This window comes from Lathyrus oleraceus, chromosome 7 (genome assembly GCF_024323335.1).
Source record: "Lathyrus oleraceus cultivar Zhongwan6 chromosome 7, CAAS_Psat_ZW6_1.0, whole genome shotgun sequence".
Classification (NCBI taxonomy): Eukaryota; Viridiplantae; Streptophyta; class Magnoliopsida; order Fabales; family Fabaceae; genus Lathyrus; species Lathyrus oleraceus.
The window spans coordinates 372129991-372145935 of record NC_066585.1 but is presented as its reverse complement, the minus strand read 5'-3'; positions in this window follow the sequence as shown (position 1 = coordinate 372145935).

The window sequence follows — 15945 nt, the reverse complement described above, 5'->3', positions numbered from 1 at the left end:
AGTCCTAAAGCTAACAAAGATAAGAGAGAAGATAAAACCCTTGGAGTTCCTTTTCTTGAGATCATAGAGATGATTCAAGATGCTCCTTTCCTCTGGACTTAGCAAACAACAAGCAATCACACAAATTTGGATTCAAGCTCCTAGGATCTCCATTTGGCTTGTGTCTCCTAACTTGGCTACTCATGACAATGGTCCTTCTTACTATCTCAAGATGGAATCCCTATCACACAAGAGCAAACATCAAAAAGTTCACAACACAATAAGAGGAATAGACAAAGAATGAGTTTGGATTAGGGGTCCTTGGAAGTCAACTTCAATATTTAGCATTCTAAAGGCATGAGGCCTAGTTGCTCTTCAACAAGTTTAGCATTCTAAAGGCATGAGGCCTAGTTGCTCTTGAACTCCTTTAAGCATAGGTAAGGTCCTAATTCTAAGTCCTTTCTCCTTTTTACATTGGGTTCACACAAACAAAAACAAACAACCACAAAGCAACAATATATTTATATACAATAATGAGCTCAAATGAGCAAAAGGAAAATGGCATAAACATAAAATATGTGCTCAAGTGAGCAAAATGAAAAGGCAATATGAATAAATGAGCAAGAAAGTAAATTGCATTAAAGTAAATTGCAAGAAATTAAATGCTCAAATTAAAGTTAGTAATTAATGGTTATGTTAGTGTGTCATAAGACAATTTAACGCCATGTTAAGCAATCGTAAGTGGACTAATGTAGTAGTCACACCTATCTGAGGCCGGTCAATAAAACTATAGGCAAATAAACACGAGTTAGAGATCATGACTAGTAAGACAAGCTCCAAAAACTTGCCATGCCAAAAGAAAAGAGGAAAGGCCTTGTATGGACTTTAGGTTTTTTGCTTGACCAAGAAGCAACATATCTTGGACATAAAGCAACTCACTTGATCTTGGATCAAGTTGAGTTTGATTTGGATCAAAGAAGGTTAAGCCTCTCATATGTCAAGACCAACCATAAGACATTAACTCATTGGCCAAAATAAAAAGAAAATGAGATGGAGATGAAATGGATAAAAGGAGAATTCAAATGTCAAATACAATTGGTCAAAACTGAATCAAATCATCATCAACCAATGTAAAACAAAAGAGGAATGAAGATTAGAAGTCAACAAGTCAAACATATTTTTTGGTATTTTTTAGAATTAAAATAAATGCAAAAATAAAAATGGACAAAATATGGTCAAACCTCAAATTCCATTCAAATCAACTTAAACAAGTCCAATTAAATTCTCATAGGTCTAACATGGTCAAACAAGGTTTGACAAAATTTTTCAACAATTTTTGAAATCAGAAACTATTCTAAAACAACTAAAAACAATAAAAATAACACAATATGAATTAAAATCTCAAATAAATCTCATTAAAAAATTGATGAGACAATTTTTCATTGACTCATCATGATCCATATGTGTTAAGAAAAATATTTTTGGAATTTTCAGATATTAAAAAGTATTTAAAATGAATTACAAACTATTAAAAACCAAATAATTCACAAAAAATATTAAATGAAGTCACAAAAATAATTAAAAATCAAAATATGAAACTAGATTTTTCAAGAATTTTTTTGCCATTGGTCTCATATTTTTGTGACTTCAAATAAAATATTTATGAATTTTTGAAAATAAAAGGAATTAAATGGAATTAATCAGAAAATAAGAAAATAGCAAAAATCAGCGCCCATTAGACCCGTCTCATTAATTGACGTGGCATAATCATACGACTTAGAAACGCTGGTGCACGAAGGACCTTGGTCAAGCGCGCCACAAAAGGATTTAAAATAAGTCAACATAACACACGACCATGATTAAAACGCTTGAGAGAGATCGAAGGGATCAGAAGCTCCCACGTGGGGGTGGTGGTGGAAACCACCATCTTCTCCGGCCAGCTAACTGTTTCCGGCCACCACGCGCAGGTTTTTCAACCTCAATAAAAATGAAAACTAAGGATATCAAAATGAAGCTGGGGTGATGTACATCACCACTGTAACCTTGGATCTTCCTCAATGTTTCTATTTAGAGAGAAACAAGAGGTTGAAGATCATGGTGTTTGATCTGAAATGTCATGATTCATAAAATTAAGACCACCACTGGCCTGCCTCTTTCTCGAGGACTTCAGAAAACAGCTCAAACTCAATAAATTCACATTGTATTTCAAGATCCAGATCAAAATAGTTTGGTGATATACATCTGAAATGTAGCTTTGAACAGCACGATCTCTCCAAGCTTTTGATCCAAATTTGATCTGGAGATGTAATGATGATGCAAGGCTAAGGAATTAAGACTGGAAGATCAACTAAGGATGTTGAAATTCAAGCTTGAAATTGAGAAATGAAAACTGAAATTCCTTTGAGTGAGGGTGAGGTTTCTGTCGCATCCGCGAAAAACAACCGGCGGGAAAAGACAAACAAATAGAGCCGCCACCGTGCGTTATTTATCCCAAAGGAGGGAAAGGAAACACTCGAAGTAAACCTGGAAAGGGAATGGTCTTACGACCGGAGACGCAAGGATCGGGAGTCGGTTACGCGAGGGGAAGGTATTAGCACCCCTCACGTCCGTCGTACTCGACGGGATCCACGCTCAGAAGGATAGAATAAGGTTGCTCAAACTGCTCAAAGAATGCACACACACTGGAATAAAAACACAGATGGAAGAAGAGGGGGGAACGGGCTCGCTAGGATATCGCATCCTATGCCTACGTATCTCATCTGGAATGAGAATCAGAGCTACCGTAGTTCGGCTAACGCACGCCAAACAAAACACCAACAGGAAACCGACTGCCAATCGCTGGACTTACGTCAGACTCCACACACACAAACCACAAACAGGAAACCGACTACGAATCGCTGGACTTACGTCAGACTCCACACAAACAAAAGGTTAACCGGATGCTGAGTCGTCAAAAGCAACAAAAAAATTGAATGAACAAGCTAACAGGGAGTTTGGTACTCGAGCCTGCTAGCTGTCAAGCAAACACACACAAAAAAGGAAAAGGGTGCCCGGAGAGACAGGTGCCTGCCAAAACATTGCCAAACATTGCCTCTTAAGGAGGGCTTCAGACAGGTGCCTGCCAGTAACAACAGGTCTTCAGACTACATGAAGATTAGGAATTATACCTAAGTGGTACGCCAACCACAGCAAAGCAAAGCAAAGTTCAAATGAACTTAAAGCAACTTAGGTACCTGTGGAAACAACTAAACAAATCAGTACAATATTCAGACCAACAGACAACAGTCAATAACAAACAGACAATCCCAATGTATAACACATAAGCCATGAGGCAAACTCAAATGATTTATCATCACCCTACAAAACAGCAAGTGTTAACAATCAAAAGCAAATATCAACATCCAAATGATGAAGCATCATCAACCATGGAACTTGGATGCTTAAACCTGAAATTCAAAGCTCACATGTAAGCAACAAACCACTAGGTCAAAGCCTAGGGTCAAAGGTGAAGAAAAAATTTAAAACAGGAGCTGAAATTCAACACAATGCAACTTCAAACACATATTAACATATCCTAAAAAGGATCACATCAGAATCATCAAGCAAGGCCATGTATCAAGCAAGAGAAGCCAAAGACAATTTCAAAGCTCATATGTGATCATCATGAATGAAAATTCCAAAACAAAACAGAAATGATTCAAAAAATTCTGGAAAAATTCATGAGCATTCAACACATCCAACATGATCATCATACAAAAAATCAGAAGCATCCAATATCATTTGGCATGGAAATTAAATGATACAAGTTGAACAACCAAATGTGTGACACAAATTGTCACACCATGCTAACACATGCATAAAACAGAAATGGTGAATGGGAAAAATACCAAACCAAGCCTAAAACATCCAGCAATGTGTCTAGAATCAGCATGTAAAATTTCAAGTCCATTGGATTAAAATCAAGCATTTCATGATAGGAAGAGTAAGGCAAGGTCATAAATGCACATGTGTTCAATCAACCTAGAGCAAATAAAATTCCAGCCATGCACAACTTTCAAACTCATGATCATAAAAAACTAGACATTCTAAGGATCATTATGCAAAAAATTGGGGATGAATTGATGCATTTTTCAATTTAATATGATTTTTGAAGTTAGCATAAAAAAATGAAATCAAACATGAAGCATACATGGAAATGTGGAGGGAAAGCAAAAAGAATGAAGCAATTTGAAAAATGGCATCGCTGGGAATCGATCCCTGTGTGGATTTGAAATGAGCGCACGTTTGACATGAAACGCACCGTTTCATAAAACCCTAAGCCTGCATAAATTTGGACGGTTCAAACCGACGCTATTTGCCAAAACCGACGCAATTTTTCCAGAAACATACATCTTCATCTTCTTCATGATGAAGACGATGAATGTTCATGAAGGTTCATGCATAATTTCCAGATTTTTCCAGATTTCACCAGAATTCAAAAACAAATACATCATCATGCAGCATTTTCAATGGTGAGCATAGATCAACTAACATCTAAACACAAATCATCAAGAACAAAGAGAATCGAGCAAAATCATTTTTGGATGCAAAATTTTAAACACACATAACTTGCTCAATAATGCACCAATTCACATGATTTTTAGATTAGAATCACCAGGAGAACAAGATCTACCAGAATATAGCAATGAATTTCAAAATTAAGAGGATCGAAAATTGACCTCTTGAAGACCAGAATCTTGGAAATGCACGATCCACAGCTTGTATTGATCCAAATGCAGTCCAGAATGCTTGTGATGATGTTTGATGAAGAAAAGAAAGCTTGAACACATGTAGATCTAGCTTAATCTTGAATTTCCATCTTCAACTTCATGAGCTTCAACCACTTGATTCTTGCACGAATTCAACAAACCAGCACTTGATCTGCACTAAATCAAAGCTAGGGAACAAGAATATGAAGTAAAATTGCAATGCTATTTGAAGAAAATTTGAATTATGAATGGAAGAAAATTTTGGAGGGAGAGAGAATTTTTGGATCTAGAAATGTGAATTGTGATTAACCTACTCAATTCTGTTATGATTAGAGTATATATATCCTTTCCTCATCACCTTGTTAATCCATGTTTAGTTTGGTTAATGAAAATAGGGTGTTTTGAAAAAAATCAAAATTGCATGGTGCATGTACTAATTACACGTGAACAGTACCATTCCTTTGATCATTTTCACTTAAAATCCTTTTTTAAACTCAATGGCAATGGTAGAAAGTCCATACAATGCACCATTTTAAAATTTTGCAATTTCCCTCCAAAAAAGGCATGGATATGTAAGTGATTATGTGATGAGATTTTATGTAATGTGATGCATGATTAGGAAAGCTTATGTCATGACAAGAAAAATGCAAAAAGAACCACCAAATTTGGAGTTATGAATCAAAAGATATGGCTATTTGAAGTTCCATGCACACTTGGAAATGATTGGATCATATCTCCTCAACCATTCATCATAAATTCATGATCTTGGACTTTTTGGAAATGGGAGAGAGAGATCTTCAACTTTCATTTTGGACAAAATTTCATTTGAAGCTTATTTGGTGATGCAAGATCAAGTTGAATTTGAACCAAAAACTTTCCATTTTGGGAAACTTTCAATTATAGGTCACTTTCCATTTTTGGAATCTTTTGACTTGACCTCAAATTCTTCAATATATGCATTTGACATGATTAACAAGCCTCTTTGGGACATGAATGGGATGTTGAAACTCATTTCTCCACCTCCTAGCCCACAGTTGACTTTCTGTTGACTTTTATGGTTGATAGATGACTTGAACATGCACAGATGATTTTGAGCCTCAACCACTTGATGAAATGGCTCACAAATGAAACCCTAACTTACACAAGCTCAATAAAATCATATGATGATCTCCTTCTCAAGAAAGACCTCATCTCCTTGAGAATCCCTGGCTGGTAGAATGCAACTGATTAGGGTTGACCAGAGGTCAAAACCCTAATCCTAAGGAACATGATCAGGCACAATGAACCTCTTGAAGATGATAAAACCATGATGATGGTGATATGTCCTTGCCAATAAGATAATACTCAACCTCCTTGAGGAACCAATAAAACCCTAATTGAAGAGCAAACCTTAGATGATTGATCATCAATTCATGAGACCCTCAGGCATGAATCTCTCAACGTCTCTATCTTCTGAGCAAGACTTAGGAGGATGACTTGTTTTATTTTCACATGATATGCAAAGATGAAATGCCTAATGTCCTAAATATGAAATTAAATATTCTAAGCTAGTCCCAAGAGAGGAGGGCAAATTTTGAGGTGTTACAACTGCCCCTATTCAATCCACTGTGAACCTGTCGATATGAACAGCCTCGGCTTTCAGATGATCAGGATGAAGAGTGATTGAATACCAAGAACAGACGAACAATTTGCGCTCCGTTGGGGAAAATAATTAAGAATGCCTGTCGGAATCGGCAAAGAAGTGATCTCAAAAGAAAAATCCGTCTGGTACGGAGAAAGTCGGCCTGAACATCGAAACCGAATGTTGACCTGGATACCAAAATAAATGGTAACACAGGAATAACCATGGCTTGAACGCTGCTCATCAGTCTGAATACTGAACATCGGAATATGAGAGTATTAACGTCGGTCTGATCACCGGAAATCTGGTCTGAACACCACTTCGATTTGAACATCGGAAAACTGGCCTGAGTGCCACAAGTGCTTCGACCTGATCGTCGGAAACTTCTTCGATCTGAAAATCGGAAATCGGCCTGAATGCCACAAGTACTTCGACCTGAATGTCGGAAACTTCTTCGATCTGAAAATCGGAAACCGGCCTGAATGCCACAAGTACTTCGACCTGATCGTCGGAAACTTCTTCGATCTGAAAATCGGAAAACTGGCCTGAATGCCACAAATACTTCGACCTGATCGTCGGAAACTTCTTCGATATGAAAATTGGAAACTGGTCTGAATACCCACCTCGGCCTGAACACCGGAAAACTGGCTTGAATGCCGCAAGCTGCACCGATCTGAACTTCGGAAGCTTCTTCGATCTGAACATCGGAAACTGGTCTGAATACCCACCTCGGCTTGAACACCGGAAAACTGGCCTGACGCCATATCGGTCTGAATACCCGAAACACTTGTCATGCCTGTCAGCATCGGCAGAAATAAGGGAGAATGATAAATGAGGCGGCACGCGTGCCAACGACCCATGCTGGGGATAACAAGCCATGAGCATGCTATCCTCTATTCAACCCTTATGAACGAACAATTCGGACTCAGCTGGGGATTATTCTCTTTTTACTTTTCTTTTTGGACCCCGAAACTTCTTGAATTATCATTTCCATCTCCGCCTGACAGAAACTCTTCCTCCAATATCGCACTACTGGGGAATACTGTTGATTCAAAATCACGATGCCAAACTCCTCGGAGTAACATCTTCACCTTCTAACGAAACCAAATCTTAAACGGTAACCACGGCTTGAGACTAGCTTATGCTAATGCAATGCTTATGCATGGTTTTTCTTCAGCGTAATGCTCCATAACTATGGAAATGCTACGCAATGAATTATGCAATATGCTATGCTTATCTACATGATGAATGCATAAAAAGTATCCCCCTCAGGGGACTCTTCTGGGAAGCTCGAGGCACTCTGTTGAGGAACTTGACAACACTCCAATCTCCACCCTGCTGGGAAATAACACAGCTGCTAGGGAAAGGACCACCCTTACCGGGGATGACCTCCGCTGAACCCTTATCCGTTTGGGGACTTCGCTGGGGAAGAAACCACCAACGCACTCTGTGGGGAAAACAACAATCTTCAACTTACTGGGGATACAACAATCCCGACTCTGCTTGGGGGATACAACAATCCCGACACCTCCGCTGGGGAAACAATAACCTTCAGGCCTGGCTGCTGAGGAAACACCGATCTCAAACCTGCTGGGGAGATAACCATCCCGACCCTGCTTGGGAAGACACAGACCTCGAATCTGCTGAGGAGGTAACAATCCCAACTCTGCTTGGGGAAACAAGGAATATCTGGCACAGAACACCTGTCGACTCGTCGAACCCTGGTATTCACCATCCAACTCCAGTGTCAGCTTTCCACTTTTGAGAACTCCCAAACCCGTCTGGACTTTTCTGATTCATCACCTTGTATATTCGACTCCTCCGTACTCGACGGAGATCGAACTCCTTGGATTTATACAAACTTTCCAGTCTTCAGACTTTGAAGAGTCTTCTTGATTAATCCTCCAGGATCATCGCACGTCTCTCACTGTTTCTTCACCATTCTCCGTTCATGGTCCCTGATTGGACTCCATGGGGATCTTTTGTCAACAGACTTCACATCACTACCTGCAAGTGAGTGAAAATATCTAACAGCACCTACAAAAGAGATCGTTAGACAAAAACGTGCCCCCAGGCGTGCCAAGATTTCAACACCTGAGTCACTCAACCTTCCGAATAAAATTTCAAGCTTTCAATCTTATAAGCATGCATATGAAGGGACCTTCATGTATCAAAATGCAAAGATTCTTTATCAAAAATAACTGGATGTTTTTGCAATCAAAGCGGTAATGAAAACAAAAACAAAATTATTTGTCTGAGTATGCATTTTATTGATTGGAAAAAGTGTGGCTCAAACTGAGCAATACAAAGGAAGCAATCCCTGAAAAGAGGTAATTGCGCACAAAAGGAAAAATATATCCTAATGGTAATGAGAAACTGTGATCTCATCGAGTTCCAACTTGGTTACACCCTATATGTCCTCAAGACTCTTCGTGCTTTCTGCCTTCTGAACAAGACGCTTCCGACTGATCCCTGCTGGATATTATCCACTTGTCATATCCACAGCATAAACGATCATGCTAGACGCAGTTGTTCGTTTCAATCCCTCTTTTGCCTGGACCGCCCTTTCGGGTTTTCAGTCCACCGGGATACCCTTTTTTGCCCAAGCCGCCTTTTCAGGTTTTCGACTTGCCGGGTGTACAATTTTTCTTTTTATCCCTAATTTTTGCCCGAACCTTTTTCTCCCTTTTTCTTTGGTTCGTCGGGATGCCCATTTTTGCCTGGACTATTTTATTCTTTTCGTCCAGCGGGTCTCTTATACGAAGTATTTTTTAACTGCGTCCGCATTCACAGGGGATGGAAAGTCCTCGCCATCCATGGTCGTTAACAACAAGGCTCCGCCAGAGAAAACCTTCTTGACCACGAATGGACCTTCATAATTGGGTGTCCACTTGCCCCTACGATCGTTTTGAGGAGGAAGGATCCTTTTCAACACCAGATCTCCTACGTGATATACCCGAGGCCGCACCTTTCGGTCAAAAGCACGCTTCATTCGCTGCTGGTACAACTGCCCATGACAAATGGCCGCCAGTCTCTTCTCCTCAATCAGGCTCAACTCTTCGTACCGAGTCCTTACCCATTCGGCCTCTTGCAATTTCACGTCCATCAGGACTCTTAAAGAGGGAATCTGAACCTCAACCGGTAGCACGGCTTCCATCCCATACACAAGAGAGAAAGGCGTTGCCCCAGTAGATGTACGCACCGAAGTTCGATACCCATGCAATGCAAACGGCAACATCTCGTGCCAATCCTTGTAGGTCACGACCATCTTCTGCACAATCTTCTTAATATTCTTATTAGCTGCCTCGACCGCCCCATTCATCTTCGGGCGATAGGGAGAAGAATTATGATGCTCAATCTTGAACTCCCGACACAGTTCCGCCATCATCTTATTGTTCAAATTAGAACCATTATCAATAATGATTCTCTCGGGAACCCCATATCTGCAAATGATGTCCCTCTTGAGAAATCTGGCAACGACCTGCTTCGTCATATTTGCATAAGAGGCTGCTTCCACCCACTTGGTGAAGTAATCAATAGCCACTAATATGAATCGGTGCCCATTCGAAGCCGTAGGCTCGATCTTTCCTATTATATCAATGCCCCACATAGCAAACGGCCACGGAGACGACATCAAACTCAACGGATTTGGAGGCACGTGCACCTTATCAGCATAAATCTGGCATTTATAACACTTCCGCACGAAGTTGAAACATTGGGCCTCCATCGTCATCCAATAATACCCAGCTCTTAACAGCTTCTTTACCATTGCATTCCCACTGGCATGGGTACCAAACGACCCCTCGTGTACTTCTTTCATCAATTGGCTTGCTTCTTTATCATCAACACATCTGAGCAAGACCCAGTCAAAATTCCTCTTGTACAAAACCCCATCCTTGTTCAAATAAAACACCATGGCCAACCTCCTCAGAGTCTTTCGGTCCTTCTTGGATGCTCCCTCAGGATATTCTTGGGTTTCCAGATAGCGCTTGATATCGTAATACCACGACTTCTCATCATCAGGTGTTGTGTCAACAGCAAACACATAGGCCGGTCTATCCAGACGTCCCACCTCAATACTAGGAAACTGATTCCACCACCGCACCTTAATCAAGGCAGCCAGAGTAGCCAAAGCATCTGCCAAAGGATTATCTTCTCTAGGCACATGATGCATTTTCACCTTGGTGAAAAACGTCAACAATCTCCTCGTATAGTCCCGGTATGGAATTAAATGAGATTGATGCGTATACCACTTTCCGTTAACCTGGTTTACGACCAAAGCTGAATCTCCATATATAACAAGGTTTTTGATCCTCAAATCAATCGCCTCTTCAATCCCCAAGATGCAAGCTTCGTATTCAGCCACGTTGTTGGTGCACTCAAATGTTAGCCGGGCAGCAAAAAGAATGTGGGATCCTTTTGGCGTAACCAAAACAGCACCAACTCCGCTACCATTCACGTTAACGGCCCCATCAAACATCAGAATCCATTCGGATTCAGGGTCGGGCCCCTCCTCCGGGATAGGTTCCTCACAATCTTTCGATTTGAGAAACATGATGTCCTCATTAGGGAATTCAAACTTCATCGGTTGATAATCCTCAATCGGTTGCTGGGCGAGGTAATCAGACAATACACTCCCCTTTATCGCCTTCTGAGAGGTATACTGGATATCGTATTTAGTTAAAGTCATTTGCCATCTCGCAACCCGTCCGGTCAATGCTGGCTTCTCAAAAATATACTTGATTGGATCCATCTTGGAAATCAATAAAGTGGTATGAACCAGCATATACTGCCTCAGTCGGCGAGCAGCCCATACCAAAGCACAACAAGTTTTCTCGAGCAGTGAATATCTTGTTTCACAGTCGGTAAACTTTTTGCTAAGGTAGTATATGGCATGCTCTTTTCGACCAGACTCGTTGTAACACCCTTCTAAAATACCCCAATAATTAATTAAACACAAAATATAAATCAGAGTAGATATGCAATTTAAGGGTGTCACACTTGACACTTCACACCATTCACCAAAATAATTCGTCATGCTCATTTATTTATCAAAATAAAACATTGCACAATACGCAGCGGATAAAGATCAAATCAATCATACAAGCCATGTAACACATTACATGTAAAGTTGTTCAACAACCACAATGAAAACAAGGTAAAACATCCCATCCCGATGTTACATCTACCAGAGCATGACTCACTAATGAACTACGCTAGACTCCAATCACTAGCTTCTACTCAATCACTGCTCGTTACCTGAAAACATAGTTGTAAGGGTGAGTTCCTCAATCGATATAATAAGCATTATAAAATATCATGTAATTCTAAGTAAATTAACACATTCATTCACCCTAATCAGATCACACCTTCCGCAACGGTAATATCAACTCATCATCACAATCATACTCAACATAAACATCAAAACACACGTATAATATTGGAACACATCCATTCATATTATACACAATACATACATTATGCAATGAGACTCCATGCATGCGGTACCGATTATTCGTGAACATATAGTTCAACCTCACCGATCAAATCCAGATACGGCTACCAAGCTCACTAGTCCCACTCATTTGAGACCTAGTGACTCACTCACTAATTCCTCACCATGGGAATTAGCTACCACCCCAAGGGCTATGCTATGCACGCTAATCATCTAGCATGCAAACATCAACAACAATCCACAATAATTCACTCACTAATTCCTCACCATGGGAATTAGCTACCACCATAAAGGCCACAATATGCAAGCTAATTCACTTAGTCATGCAAACATCAACAATCATCCACGATGGACATGTGCTCACACTCTAAGCCATAAACATTCCATTCACAATTGCATACATAATAGAGACATTCGCAGCATTATGCATACACTCATACATCATCAACAGGTTTATCACATAATCATATCATGTCATGCCACATAATCAAACACAGTATTAGCACACTCTACTAATACCCCTACTGCTCAAAACAACGGGAAATGATCCCTATTACATCATACGCCAATATAGGCCAACCCTCAAATATGCACACCATATTTAAATATAAATTTTTCACTTTTCACACAGTGTTAACCGGTTAACGCCCTGGGTTAACCGGTTAACGCAACACAGAACACGCTTCCTGGCCATTCACAACAGTGTTAACCGGTTAACACCCTGGGTTAACCGGTTAACGCAAACAGAACAACAATTTTCATAAATCACAACAGTGTTAACCCATAATACCCATTAAACGACGATAAACCCCCCTTACCTGAGTTAATCCGGCAATTGATTCTTCGACCTTCAACAATCGTAAATCCTCCTCTTGACCCCTAGCCTCTTCTTCTCCCTTTCTCAGTTTCTTCTCTTTTCAGTCGCTTCTCTGTTTTCACGTGAAAACCCTTTTTACCAAATGGGACCTTTATATATTTTCCAACTTATTATTCCAATAATAATAATTCCAAATAATATTCCAATAATAATCTAATTATTTAATTAAATTAATAAATATACTATTAACTTAATTTAAATAATTATCATATTTTATCGGGGTGTTACAACTCTCCCCCACTAAAAGAGTTTTCGTCCTCGAAAACATACCTCAAGCGAATAACTCTGGATAAGACTCCTTCATCTGACTCTCAAGTTCCCAAGTCACATTGCCACCTGCTGGTCCTCCCCAAGCTACCTTTACCAAAGCAATCTCTTTACCCCGCAACTGCTTCAACTCTCGATCCTCTATCCTCTAAGGTGATGTTTCAACAGTCAGGTTATCTCTCACCTGTACATCATCTACTTGGACTACATGCGACGGATCAGGAATGTACCTCCTCAACTGAGACACATGAAAAACCTCATGCAAATTCGCAAGTGACGGCGGTAAAGCGACACGATAGGCTACCTCCCCTATCCTCTCCAAAATCTGATAAGGACCAATAAATCGAGGTGTCAACTTCTTCGACTTCAAAGCTCGACCAACCCCAGTTATCGGAGTAACACGAAGAAACACATGATCTCCCTCTTGGAACTCCAGTGACTTCCTCCTCTTGTCGTGATAACTCTTTTGACGACTCTGAGCAATCCTCATCTTCTCCTGAATCATCTTAATCTTTTCCGTAGTTTGTTGAACAATCTCCGGTCCAACCACAACACTCTCACCGGACTCATACCAACATAAAGGTGTCCGACATCTCCTACCATACAAAGCTTCAAACGGTGCCATACCAATGCTCGAATGAAAACTATTGTTGTAGGTAAACTCAATCAAAGGTAAATAACAATCCCAAGCACCTCTCTTTTCCAAAACACAAGCCCTTAAAAGATCCTCCAGTGACTGAATCGTCCTCTCAGTCTGACCATCAGTCTGCGGATGATATGCAGAACTCAATCTCAGCTTAGTTCCCAAAGCCCTCTACAAACCTTCCCAGAACTTCGATGTAAATCTAGGATCTCTGTCCGAAACAATACTCGACGGAATACCATGCAAACTTACAATTTTTTCAATATACAACTCAGCTAATCTCTCTAACGGATAATCCATTCTGATCGGAATGAAATGAGCCGATTTTGTCAATCTGTCAACAATCACCCAAATAGCTTCAAAATTCTTAATTGTCCTCGGTAAACCAGAAACAAAATCCATACTGATACTGTCCCACTTCCACTCTGGAATAGCCAACGGTTGCATTAGCCCAGACGGCTTCTGATGCTCAATCTTTGACTTCTGACAAGTCAAACAAGAATAAACAAAACTCGCAATTTCTTTTTTCATTCCCGGCCACCAAAATAACCTTTTCAAATCATGATACATCTTCGTAGCTCCAGGATGAATACTCAGGACACTACGATGTCCTTCCTCAAGAATACTCTTCTTAAGTTCGATAACATCCGGAATACACACCCGATTACCAAATTTCAAAACACCATTCTCATCAACTCTGAATTCACCACCTTGACCTTGATTCACTAGAGTCAACTTATCAACCAAAAGCACATCGGATTTCTGACCCTCTCTAATCTCATCCAGAATACCACTCGTTAACTTCAACATTCCCAATTTAACACTATTGTGAGTACTCTCACACACCAAACTCAAGTCTCTAAACTGCTCAATTAAATCCAATTCCTTAACCATTAACATAGACATATGCAATGATTTCCGACTCAATGCATCAGCCACTACGTTTGCTTTACCTGGATGGTAATTCAAACCAAAGTCATAATCCTTCAGAAACTCTAACCATCTCCTCTGTCTCATATTCAGCTCTTTCTGATCAAACAAATACTTTAAACTTTTATGGTCACTGAAAACCTCAAATCTTGACCCGTACAAGTAATGCCTCCATAACTTCAGAACAAATACCACAGCTGCCAACTCTAAATCATGTGTCGGATAGTTCCTCTCATGAACCTTCAGTTGTCTCGAAGCATAAGCTACAACCTGCTTATTCTGCATCAAAACACCACCCAAACCCAACAATGAAGCATCACAGTAAACCTCAAATGGTTCCGACGGACTTGGTAATATCAGAATAGGAGCAGTAGTTAACCTTCTCTTTAACTCTTAGAAACCTTCTTCACATTTTGAGTCCCAAACAAACGCTTGCCCCTTTCTAGTCAACATCGTCAACGGTAACGCCAACTTAGAAAATCCCTCAATGAATTTCCTATAATAACCTGCAAGTCCAAGAAAACTCCTTATCTCAGAAACTGACTTCGGAGCTTCCCACTTAGATACCGCTTCTATCTTAGAAGGATCAACAGCAACACCACCTCTTGAAACCACATGACCAAGAAAACTAACCTCTTCTAACCAAAATTCACACTTAGACAGCTTAGCAAATAACTTCTTTTCTCGTAGAACTCCTAAAACCATTCTCAAATGCTCAGCATGCTCTTCTTCCGATTTCGAATACACCAAAATATCGTCAATAAACACTACAACAAACTTGTCTAGGTACGGATGGAAAATCCTATTCATATACTCCATAAATACTCCAGGCGCATTAGTCACACCAAAAGGCATTACAGAATACTCATAATGTCCATACCTTGTTCTGAAAGCAGTCTTCTGAATATCCTCAGTCTTCACACGTATCTGATGATACCCCGATCTCAAATCTATTTTGCTGAACACACTCGCACCAACCAACTGATCCATCAAATCATCAATCCTCGGCAAAGGATACCGATTCTTGATCGTCACTTTATTCAGTTGCCTGTAGTCCACACACAACCTCATAGTACCTTCTTTCTTCTTAACCAATAACACTGGTGCACCCCACGGTGACACACTCAGACGAATAAATTTCTTATCCAACAGATCTTCCAACTGACTCTTCAATTCAGTTAACTCAACAGCAGACATATGGTACGGAGCCATCGACATCGGCCTAGTACCAGGTACCAAATCAATCGAGAACTCAACTTCACGCTCTGGCGGTAATTCATTCACTTCTTCAGGCACCCCTGGTAGGCAAATATCCCATGAACCATTTGCATAACAACTGAGCACAACACCTAATCAATCCCCCACGCCTCTTCTCGTTCCGATTATGGACCGAGTAATAAACATCCCCAACCAGGGTAGGAACAG